Source organism: Pantherophis guttatus, chromosome 7 (genome assembly GCF_059756535.1).
Source record: "Pantherophis guttatus breed Tessera chromosome 7, ASM5975653v1, whole genome shotgun sequence".
In the NCBI taxonomy this organism is placed as follows: Eukaryota; Metazoa; Chordata; class Lepidosauria; order Squamata; family Colubridae; genus Pantherophis; species Pantherophis guttatus.
In genome coordinates, this window is record NC_142069.1 from 75,459,609 (window position 1) to 75,469,575 (window position 9,967).

Here is a 9,967-nt window from a genome sequence, read left to right on the forward strand (position 1 = left end):
CTATATGTTTTGGGAATCACTGGTTTCTTTTTCCGCTCTCCTTTTATGCATTCAAAATATGTATATTTGAGATATAAGCAGATTAAATTGAATTTGAACAAATAGTTATATTTTAAAAACATATTAAACAAATAAATACTTAAAGGATCTAAAAAGAGAATAGAAAATATTTGTAAGCTGTCCTTTCTGTCTTCTTGTGAGCGTTCAGAACCCCATGATGCTATAGCTGTTATGTTTGATGGCCTGCCAAAATGTAATTAATTTTTTTCAATGCATCCATGTTAACACATTAGTAGGAAAATGTATAGTAAACAAAGAGAGAATATCATTTATCATCGCAGGAAAGTAAATGTGTTGGCAAAATGTGCACTGCATTTTTAGCGATGCTGATAGCAACCAGCCATGCATGCCTTCATTTCTGATGGACTTAATCATGCACATCTGCCACAGTTAATCATGTGCATTGTGCTTCTCTCTCTCTCTCTCTCCTTCCCCTCTCTCTATCTTCTCTTCCATTTGTCAGGGAAGGACTTATTTACACATTGCCCAGAGGATATGGATGGAAGCTTACTGTAAAAGGAGTTGGGGATAAATTGGAAGAGAATCTTATTTTTATTTCGGATTTCAACTGCACCAGTGGATTTTCTGATACATTGTTGGACCATAAAAATAATTCTGGTGATATTCCATGTCTATTGCTCATTTTGAAATCTCATCTAATACTCCAGTAAAGTAAAGGTAAAGGTTCCCCCAACATGCGTGCTAGTCGTTTCCTACTCTAGGGGGCAGTGTGGTGCTCATGTCCATTTCAAAGCCGAAGAGCCAGCGCTGTCCGAAGATGTCTCCGTGTCATGTGGCTGGCATGACTCAATGCCAAAGGCGCATGAAATGTTGTTACCTTCCCACCAAAGGTGATCCCTATTTTTCTAGTTGCATTTTTTACGTGCTTTCGAACTGCTAGGTTGGCAGAAGCTGGGACGAGTAACGGGAGCTCACTCAGTTACGCGGTGCTAGGGATTCGAACCACTGAACTGCTGACTTTCTGATCGACAAGCTCAGCGTCTTTACTGCTGAGCCACCACTTCCCTGTCAATAGCCCAGTACTGAGGACCAATTTGTCAAGGAAGGAAGGAAGGAAGGAAGGAAGGAAGGAAGGAAGGAAGGAAGGAAGGAAGGAAGGAAGAAAGGAAGGAAGGAAGGAAGGAAGGAAATCATTATAACAATGGCAGATTCTATAAAAAATATACTCTAGAAACTTCCAAACAAATAGTCTTTCATTTCCCGACCCTTTAAATCCAATATTTAATATATCACGGTTTTACTGTAATAGATACAGTGTATACGCATGTCAAATTTTTCAGCTTTCAATTTCCAAAATTTAAGGATGCTCAAAAGTTGTAACATGCTGTGCAGATTGTAAAGATATTTTAGTTACTTTAATATAATTTAGGTGTGCTTGGTAAATAAGTAACTACATAAATATAACTTTTTAACGTTTTGTTTGTTTCATTATTATATTATTTTATAATTGATGTTGCTTTAATTGTTGATTGGGAACGGCCCAGATTTTGTGGGAAGATGAGCAGTATATACATGTGTTAAATAAATTAAATAAAATGGAAATAAAATGCTAAACATTCACTTACTAAAAGCCTTATCTGAGTCTGAAAGCCTACTCCAATACCTACTCTAGGTATTTTCCAAAATACGATAGTAAAGGTAAAATCTCATTTGAATTGAAATCATCTTTCAGTAACTTTGGGTGGTGCGGTACCTCAGCAGTTAAGATGCTGGATTGTCAGCTAGAAAGCTGGCAACCCCAGTTTGAGACCCAAGCACTATGCTACAGGATATGCTCCCATTCTTGTCCCAGCTCCTGACAACGTAGCAGTTCGAAACCATGCAAATGCAAGTAGATAAATAGGTACCACTTTGGTGGGAAGGTAACAGCACTTTGTGACATCATGCTGGCCACATGTCAGCAGAAATGTCTTTGGATAGCACTGCCTTAATGGCCTTGAAATAGAGATGGGTACCGACCCCACAGTCTGCAATGACTAGTGGAATAAAATCCACAGGGACTTTTTTTTTTCAGTGACATCATAGAAAACTGCATATAGGGGGATATAGAAGGACACAGTGGCTCAGTGGCTAAGATGCTGAGCTTGTCGATTGAAAGGTTGGCAGTTCAGCGGTTCGAATCCTAGTGCCGTGTAGCAGGGTGAGCTCCTGTTACTTGTCCCAGCTTCTGCTAACCTAGCAGTTTGAAAGCACGAAAAATGCAACTAGAAAAATAGGGACCATCTTTGGTGGGAAGGTAACAGCATTCCATGCGCCTTTGGCATTAAGTCATGCCAGCCACATGACACGGAGACGTCTTTGGACAGCACTGGCTCTTTGGCTTTGAAACAGAGATGAGCACCGCCCCCTAGAGTCAGGAACGACTACCACATATGTGTGAGGGGAATCTTTACATTTACCTTTTATAGAAGTAGATACTCTTACCAACTTTTTGAGCATTGGTTCAACTTCCTGATGTAACCTAAAGCCCTGGAATTTCTTAGAAGTCTCCCATTATGATAAGAGTTGAGGGGTGAACCTATTTAGATATTTTGAGATCACTGAGGTTGGCCAGGTGCTGCCACATAATATCTATTACTGGAAATGACATATCTATGTAGTTTCCCAATACATACTGGTAACTAGTTTGGGACTAGTATTGGGGACATTATTTAGATATTTTTTTTTAATCCCAATCTAGTTTATACTAAAGATGCTTTTTCAAAAAGCAACTGGACTTTCTTGGGGTTTTTTTTTCTGAAAATGTTTCACTTCTCATCCAAGAAGCTTCTTCAGTTCTAACTGACTGGTAGGAAATCGAAGGATTTATATTCTTTGCAGTCATCTGGTTCTTAGCTCTCTGAGAGTCTCTCTGAGAATTGTTGTGACCACTTAGAGATTTATCAGTTTCACCCAAGCAGAGCACAAATGGGTATGGAACCTTCTTGGTGGTATATCCCTCCTTCTCTGTTGAAGGAGGACTGTTTAATTTTAGCATAGTGGTCCTTTCCATCCAGAATGTGAATTTTTCTGTCTTCCAAAGAGTGATGCAGATGGATTGCTGAATCCTGTCCTGGGTTTGTTCTCCTGTGTGGTGTCATGCGCTTGTGAAGTGGTTGTTTTGTTTCCCCTACGTACAGATCTGCACATGTCTCACTGCAGTGTGCAGCATATACCACATTGCTTAATTTGTGTCTGGGTGTTTGTCCTTGGGGTAGACAAGCTTCTGGCTTAATGTTTTCTTGAGTTTGAAGTGTGCACTTACGTTGTGTTGGTTGAAACTTCTCCTGATATTTTCAGATATTCCTGCAATGACAACATTGCTCCATTTGCTCTTCTCTTCTTTGTCTGTTATGAAGGAGCTGCTGCTGGATCTTTTTATAGATTTGATGAACATCCATTTAGGATAGCCACAAGTTCTGATGTCTTCCTTGATGAGTTTTTCTTCTTCTTCTTTTTCCTCTTTGCTGGTAGGCAAACCTTTAGTTCAGTAGTGTAGAGTTTCGATTACTCCCAGTTTGTGCTCCAGTGGATGGTTCAAAATCTAACATAGAATCAAAATCTAAATATTTTTCTCTCTGTGTGGGATTTCTGTAAACTTCAATGTTGAGGCATCTGTCTTTCTTAATTTGTACTGCACAGTCCAGGAAAGCCAATTTAACATCTTCCCATGTGAACTTAAGGTATCTGCCAACAGAATTGATACGTTTGGTGAAGGCTTAAACTTCCTGTGTTTTAATCATCTACATACCTATACCAGTGCGTGAATAGAATTCCCATGAAGAAGTTTAGGGCTTTGATTTCTACTTCTTCTATGAAAAAGCACCTTTGGGACAACCATGACCTGGATGATTGATCTCCATAAATCTAGTATATACTTATTTTTTTTTTAAAAAAAATGCCTTTCAATCTAAGTATAATTAACCAAGTATAATCCTGTGTTGTTATTCTTATGTTACAACAAGTCTGAATAAAATAATTCAGTACAAGGAAATATTTGTATCAATTCCCAGACATGATGCAATTAAATTCCCCCCACTCACTCAAGAAAATAGCTAGAAGTACTGTATTTTTGGAGTATAAGACATATCTTTTTCCCCCCCAAAAAAGGGTGAAAATCTGGGTGTGTCTTATACTCTGAATGTAGCCCCACCCAGCCTCTCAAACGGAGATTTAAGAGGCTGAAAAAGGCCTCAGAAACGAAGTTTCCAAAAAAAAGCCTCCAAAAAGAGCCAGAAAAAAAGCCTCCAAAACAGAGCTTCAGAAAAAAAGCCTCTGAAAGAAGCTTCAGAAAAAAAGCCTGAAACAAAGTTTCAGAGGCTTTTTTTTTCTGAAGTTCTGTTTCGCAGGCTTTCAGAGGCAGAAAAAAAAGTTTTTTCTGAAACAGAGTTTCAGAAGTTCCAGAGGCAGAAAAAAAAAGCCTTTGAAGCAGAGGTTTCAGAGGCTGGAAAGAAAGCAAGGCACAGGGCTCACAACCAATGAACCTGTTGCTAAAATTCACTTCTGGGAACAGCTGATTGGGAGTATTCTGGGAGGCCGATCCACCCGCCAATCAGCTTCTTTCTTATTTTCCTCCCCAAAAACTAAGGTGTGTCGTATACTCCAAAAAATATGATAATTCATTTTATTGTTCTATTCAAAAGGAAAGCGGAGGTTTTTTAACCACATCTGCAACAACAACTTTTTGAGTACAATAAACAATATCCTTCCTCCCAATCTCTTACTGAGAAATCTTCCTGGCATTTGTTGCTGTTATAGTTACTGTTTTTATTTACATAGTATACATATTTTAAAAATCCAAAACATAGCTACATTTAAAGCTCAGTTTTAAAGGTTTTCATGTTATATAATTGAAGAGAAATTAAAGCCCAAAGCAATTAAAGGTCTCTAATTGATTTCACCCTCCACCCTAAATTAATCCCAGGGATATACCTGTCTTGAAGATACCAATTTGTCTCACTTTTGATTAATTCAGCATATTTCAGGCATAATTACGCAACTGTTTTTATATACACATACACCAAAATGCATATTGCTTTGATCATGTTAGAAAGGTATCCAGTGAAAATTGATGTTGGCTTTTAAATCTATTAGTGCTTGTTTAAATGAAATAATAAATCAAAGTCACATTCGATATTGATTGGTAGGTTTATTTATTTCTTAATGCTATGCAGGAAAACCATCGTAGTTTGCTTCTCAAAACTATCTAGAGACCAAGTCTATACAAACTATAGATCACTATAGTTTCAATAAATGGAGACTCTACTGTTATACTTGCCCTTTGTACTTTGTTACTGATTTTGGAGTGTAAGTTGCAGGGTCTTGCTTGTAAAATGCTACAGATGACTGAGGAATCCTTCATGGTTCTAAAACCGTTTAAGTAAGGATGATCCATCAAACTCATTTTGGTTCTTCCCCATGGCTAAAGTTCATACATACTGAGGAATATTCATAACCAGAACTTATCTGTGTTTTGGGACTTGGCTTGGACTGGGATGGTCACAGTTTCCCAATTGAAATAGTTAAGTCTGTTTTTGTTTTGTACAATTAAGGAGCTTTCACTGCGTCTTTTCACTGCTGGTTGGTGTTCATGGATGCGCTCTTCTAGTCTTCTGTATGTTTGTCCCATGTAGCAGCTTTGGCAGTCTTTACACTCTGGTTTACACATGGTTTATTTAGGATGTTTCGGAGGGCTTTAATTGGTTTGTGTGCCATGGTGATACCATGTGATTGGAATAGATTAGAATTAGAATTAGAATTAGAATTAGAATTAGAATTAGAATTAGAATTAGAATTAGAATTAGAATTAGAATTAGAATTAGAATTAGAATTAGAATTAGAATTAGAATTAGAATTAGAATTAGAATGGAATAACAGAGTTGGAAGGGACCTTGGAGGTCTTCTAATCCAACCCCCTGCTTAGGCAGGAAACCCTACACCACTTCAGACAAAGGGTTATCCAACATCTTCTTAAAAACTTCCAGTGTTGGAACATTCACAACTTCTGGAGTCAACTTGTAATAGTCTTTGGTGATTTCTGAGATGTTTTTGACATATGACAATGTTATCCTTTTTGCAGCTTGCATTGGTTGTGCCATATTGGGTAGAGTGGTCAGGCACTTTCTGATGAAATTGTGCAGATATCCATTTTGTTGGAAGATGTACAGATGATGCTCAGGGTTGCTGTAGTATTTTAGTTGGGTTTAGTTGGGTTTTTCAGTTGAATAATGAAACGTCTATAGGAAAACAGCCAAGCTCAGAGAGAATCAAGGATCCCTCATTTCAACTCTGAGCTACAAATATTCTCCTTTATCAAAAAGCTTGTTCATTATAGGTAAAGGTAAAGGTTCCCCTCACATATATGTGCTAGTCGTTCCCTATGAGCACTCTGGGGAGCGGTGCTCATCTCAGTTTCAAAGCCGAAGAGCCAGCGCTGTCCGAAGACGTTTCGGTGGTCATGTGGCCGGCATGATTAAATACCAAAGGCGCATGGAACGCTGTGACCTTCCCACCAAAGGTGGTCCCTATTTTTCTACTTGCATTTTTTACATGCTTTCGAATTGCTAGGTTGGCAGAGGTTGGGACAAGTAATGGGAGCTCACCCCATTATGTGGCACTAGGGATTCGAACCGCTGAACTGCCGACCTTTCAATCGACAAACTCAGTGAGCCACCCCTTCCCTTTGTTCATTATACCTTTGTTCACTATAGATACTTCTTATTATAGGTATATTTATGTAAACTTGGTCCAGGGACACTCAAGTCAATTGGTTTTGGTGCATAGGTTAGCAGCTGAAGAGGGGAGGAAGGCAAGCAGGACAGACTCAATTAGTCAATGATTCAGGGCAGGTGGCTTCCCACTTCGATTAAGCAAGCAGTATCCCAAGGTGAGCAAACGAAGTGCAACCTCACCAGATGGCTACAAAATAGCATTATCTGCAGAGCGCAAGGTAGACAAATGATTCCACTGTCAACTAAAAATAAGCTACAAGTTCCCAGCCACCCTCAAAAGAAGTGGGACACAAAAGCTGCTGCATTAAAAAAAAAATTAGAATAAAGGCTGTTTATACAGATGCCTGCTATTGTGCGGGGCGGCAGAAACACTAGGCTGATGGTGACAGATGTCTTTTATTTTTAAAGAATGCCTCCTTTTTCACAATGTGACAGCTTCGTAGAGCATTATGGATGTCCTAGGTTTCAGAAGAATGCAGCTTTCCAACTGTTTATAAAACAAGTCAACCTGATTCTTTAAAGTTTGACTTAGTAATCCAATCGGTAGGCCTAAAGCAAGCATTAACGGTGAAGCATTAACTATCGCTTGCCCATGAATAAATTCTCCAACTTTGTTTTGACTTGTCTAGCCCCTTGTGCAAGTTTTATAATTTGTACTGTATCTTCTATTTCAATTTTCTTTTACTTGCCTCTGCAAAGCAAACAAATAGTCATAATCAGGGATGGGCTTCAAAAATTTTAGCAAGGGGTTCTCTGCCCAGTTGCTGGGTGAGCATGGCCATAGTGGGCGTGGCCTAGTCGGCCTTCTGCATCATGGTGGGGGATATTTTTGCCCTCCCCGGGCTCTGGAGGCTTTCCTCAAGCCTCCGGGAGGATGAAAACGGCCTCCTGAGGCTCCGGACGCCCTCTGGAGGCCAGAAACGGGCCCATTTCCAGCCTTCCTGAACTTCTGGTAGGCCCAGTTTTTGCCGTTCCCAAGCCTCCATGTGCACCCTGCACTTACCTGTATCCAAAAGAGGCCACGTGGGGACTCCTGGGAGGGGCGGGGTGGGGTGGTGGGGCCAGCCAGGAGTGGGATTTGGTGGTTCTCCGAACTGCACAGAATCTTAGTTAGAGGTTCTCCTGAACACCTGAGAACCCCCAGCAGCCCAGCCCTGGTCATAATTATAAGACCAAGATTTTCAAGGAAAAAACATAAAAATCATAAATACATCTTTTGTTGTCATCATTCACAATGTTTATTTAATTTGGAACTAGCACTTAAAATCTATTAGAAATTAGAATCAAACATTAAACAGATATTTACGCAAGTTTAATCTTGCATAAATAGCTGTTTAATGTTTCCATATCACATTGTTAGATTAAACCTAAATATTTTATTCTTTTTGTTCTATGTATTATTTTTCTTTATAAATTTAATAAAATTATATTTTAAAAACTGCGATACATATGGAACAACAGAAGACAGCTCTGTGTTTGAATAGATATCACTCCTTCTAATAATAAATTTTGAATGGCAAACAAAAAAGAAAAATCTAGAATGTTGGAGACTTTTTTAATTGTTGAAAACAAGCAACTAAAGGGAAACATCTGGTATAAATAAGGAATTGGTGACCAATTTTTAATCCTGTCATTAAATGCTGAAAAAGCCTTTGACAAAATACTGTATGTTATTACTTTTTTTTTTTTTTTTTGTTACTTTCACATCATTTAGAGAGGAACTATATAAGGATGTGCACTTTCAGCCTTGCTTTTTGGTATTTGTCTGAAATCCTTGGCTCATGCTTTTAGGGAGATTTACGAAGTAGTATATAATTCAGTTGAATATAAACTGGTTTCAATTTCAGATGAAATTCTTCTGTTTATTTCTAAGCCTAACGCTACTTTTTCTTATGTTGATGCAAATAATAGATACCTTTAGTAAAATAGCAGGATAATCTATCAATTGGTCCAAACTGGAGTTGATGCCAATAAGTGAAAATCTGGTTACCCATCCATTTAAAGGAATATTAATTCCTTGATATTCCTTTTAATTAATATTAATTTCATATTTGTACCAATTGAGGGAAAACAGGATAGAGATGTATAAAATCAGAAAAGTGAACAGTGGTGCTCGCTTCAGCAACACATATACTAAAATTGGAACGATACAGAGAAGATTAGCATGGCCCCTGCATAAGGATGACACACAAATTCGTGAAGCGTTCCATATTTTATATAATATATTACTATTACCATGTACACATAAATATGAGAAGTTGAAAGTTTATTATTATGTACACGCAAATAATATTATTGTTGTTATTATTATGTATAAGTACACGTAAATATTAGAAGTTGAAAGATTAGTACTATGTGTACCGAAATACTGTGTTTCCCTGAAAATAAGACCGGTCTTATATTAATTTTTGCTCCAAAAGACATATTAGGGCTTATTTTCTGGTTAGGTCTTATTTTTGGAGAAATACGGTACTAAATGCATCCATCTGGTGGACAATCTTAACTGAGACTTATTTTTGGGGTAGGGCTTATATTACGAGCATCCTGAGAAAATCATGCTAGGACTTATTTTCCAGTTGGGTCCTATTTTCGGAGAAACAGGGTATTATTATTATTGTTATTACTATATATAAGTAAATTGACCCAGACAATACACTGTTCACTAAGCACTTACGTATGTTAAAGGAAAAAAAGTATAAATAAAATATTAAAAAAGAAAAGAAAGAAAAGAAAAGTGAACAGTGAACAATCGTAAGGAACTGAGAGCATCCAATGAAGTTGATTGGGGAAAAAAATAAAACAAAAAGAACTTGTTCAGATAATTAACTTCTGCAATTAATAATAATAACTTTATTGTCATTATACGTGTATAAACAGTATACCTATACAATGAAATTCACTTAACACCCAAAGACCAGGTCCAACACACATAACAATCCCCAAACACACCCACACCCACCACAAATTCCCCACTCCTAAACCACCCAAACATCCACACAACAGACCAAGTAATGCTGTCCAACAGCTCACTAATGGTGACCGTTTAGTTCATTGTTGAGTGCAATTATAGCTCTGGATAAAAACTATTCAGAAGACGTGTGGTCTGAGTTTTAATTATTCTATATCTTCTGCCAGAAGGCAACAGTCCAAAAAGATTGTAAGCAGGATGGGAAGAG

At 37.9% G+C, this 9,967-nt stretch overlaps 1 non-coding gene across 1 annotated transcript; it reads left to right on the forward strand.

Annotated features, from left to right (window-relative positions):
- The first annotated feature begins 8,900 nt into the window (after positions 1-8,900).
- LOC117679833 (U6 spliceosomal RNA) lies at positions 8,901-9,007 on the forward strand. The gene has a single exon (XR_004595467.2). It is a non-coding gene; the product is annotated as a U6 spliceosomal RNA (small nuclear RNA).
- Positions 9,008-9,967: the final 960 nt, after the last annotated feature.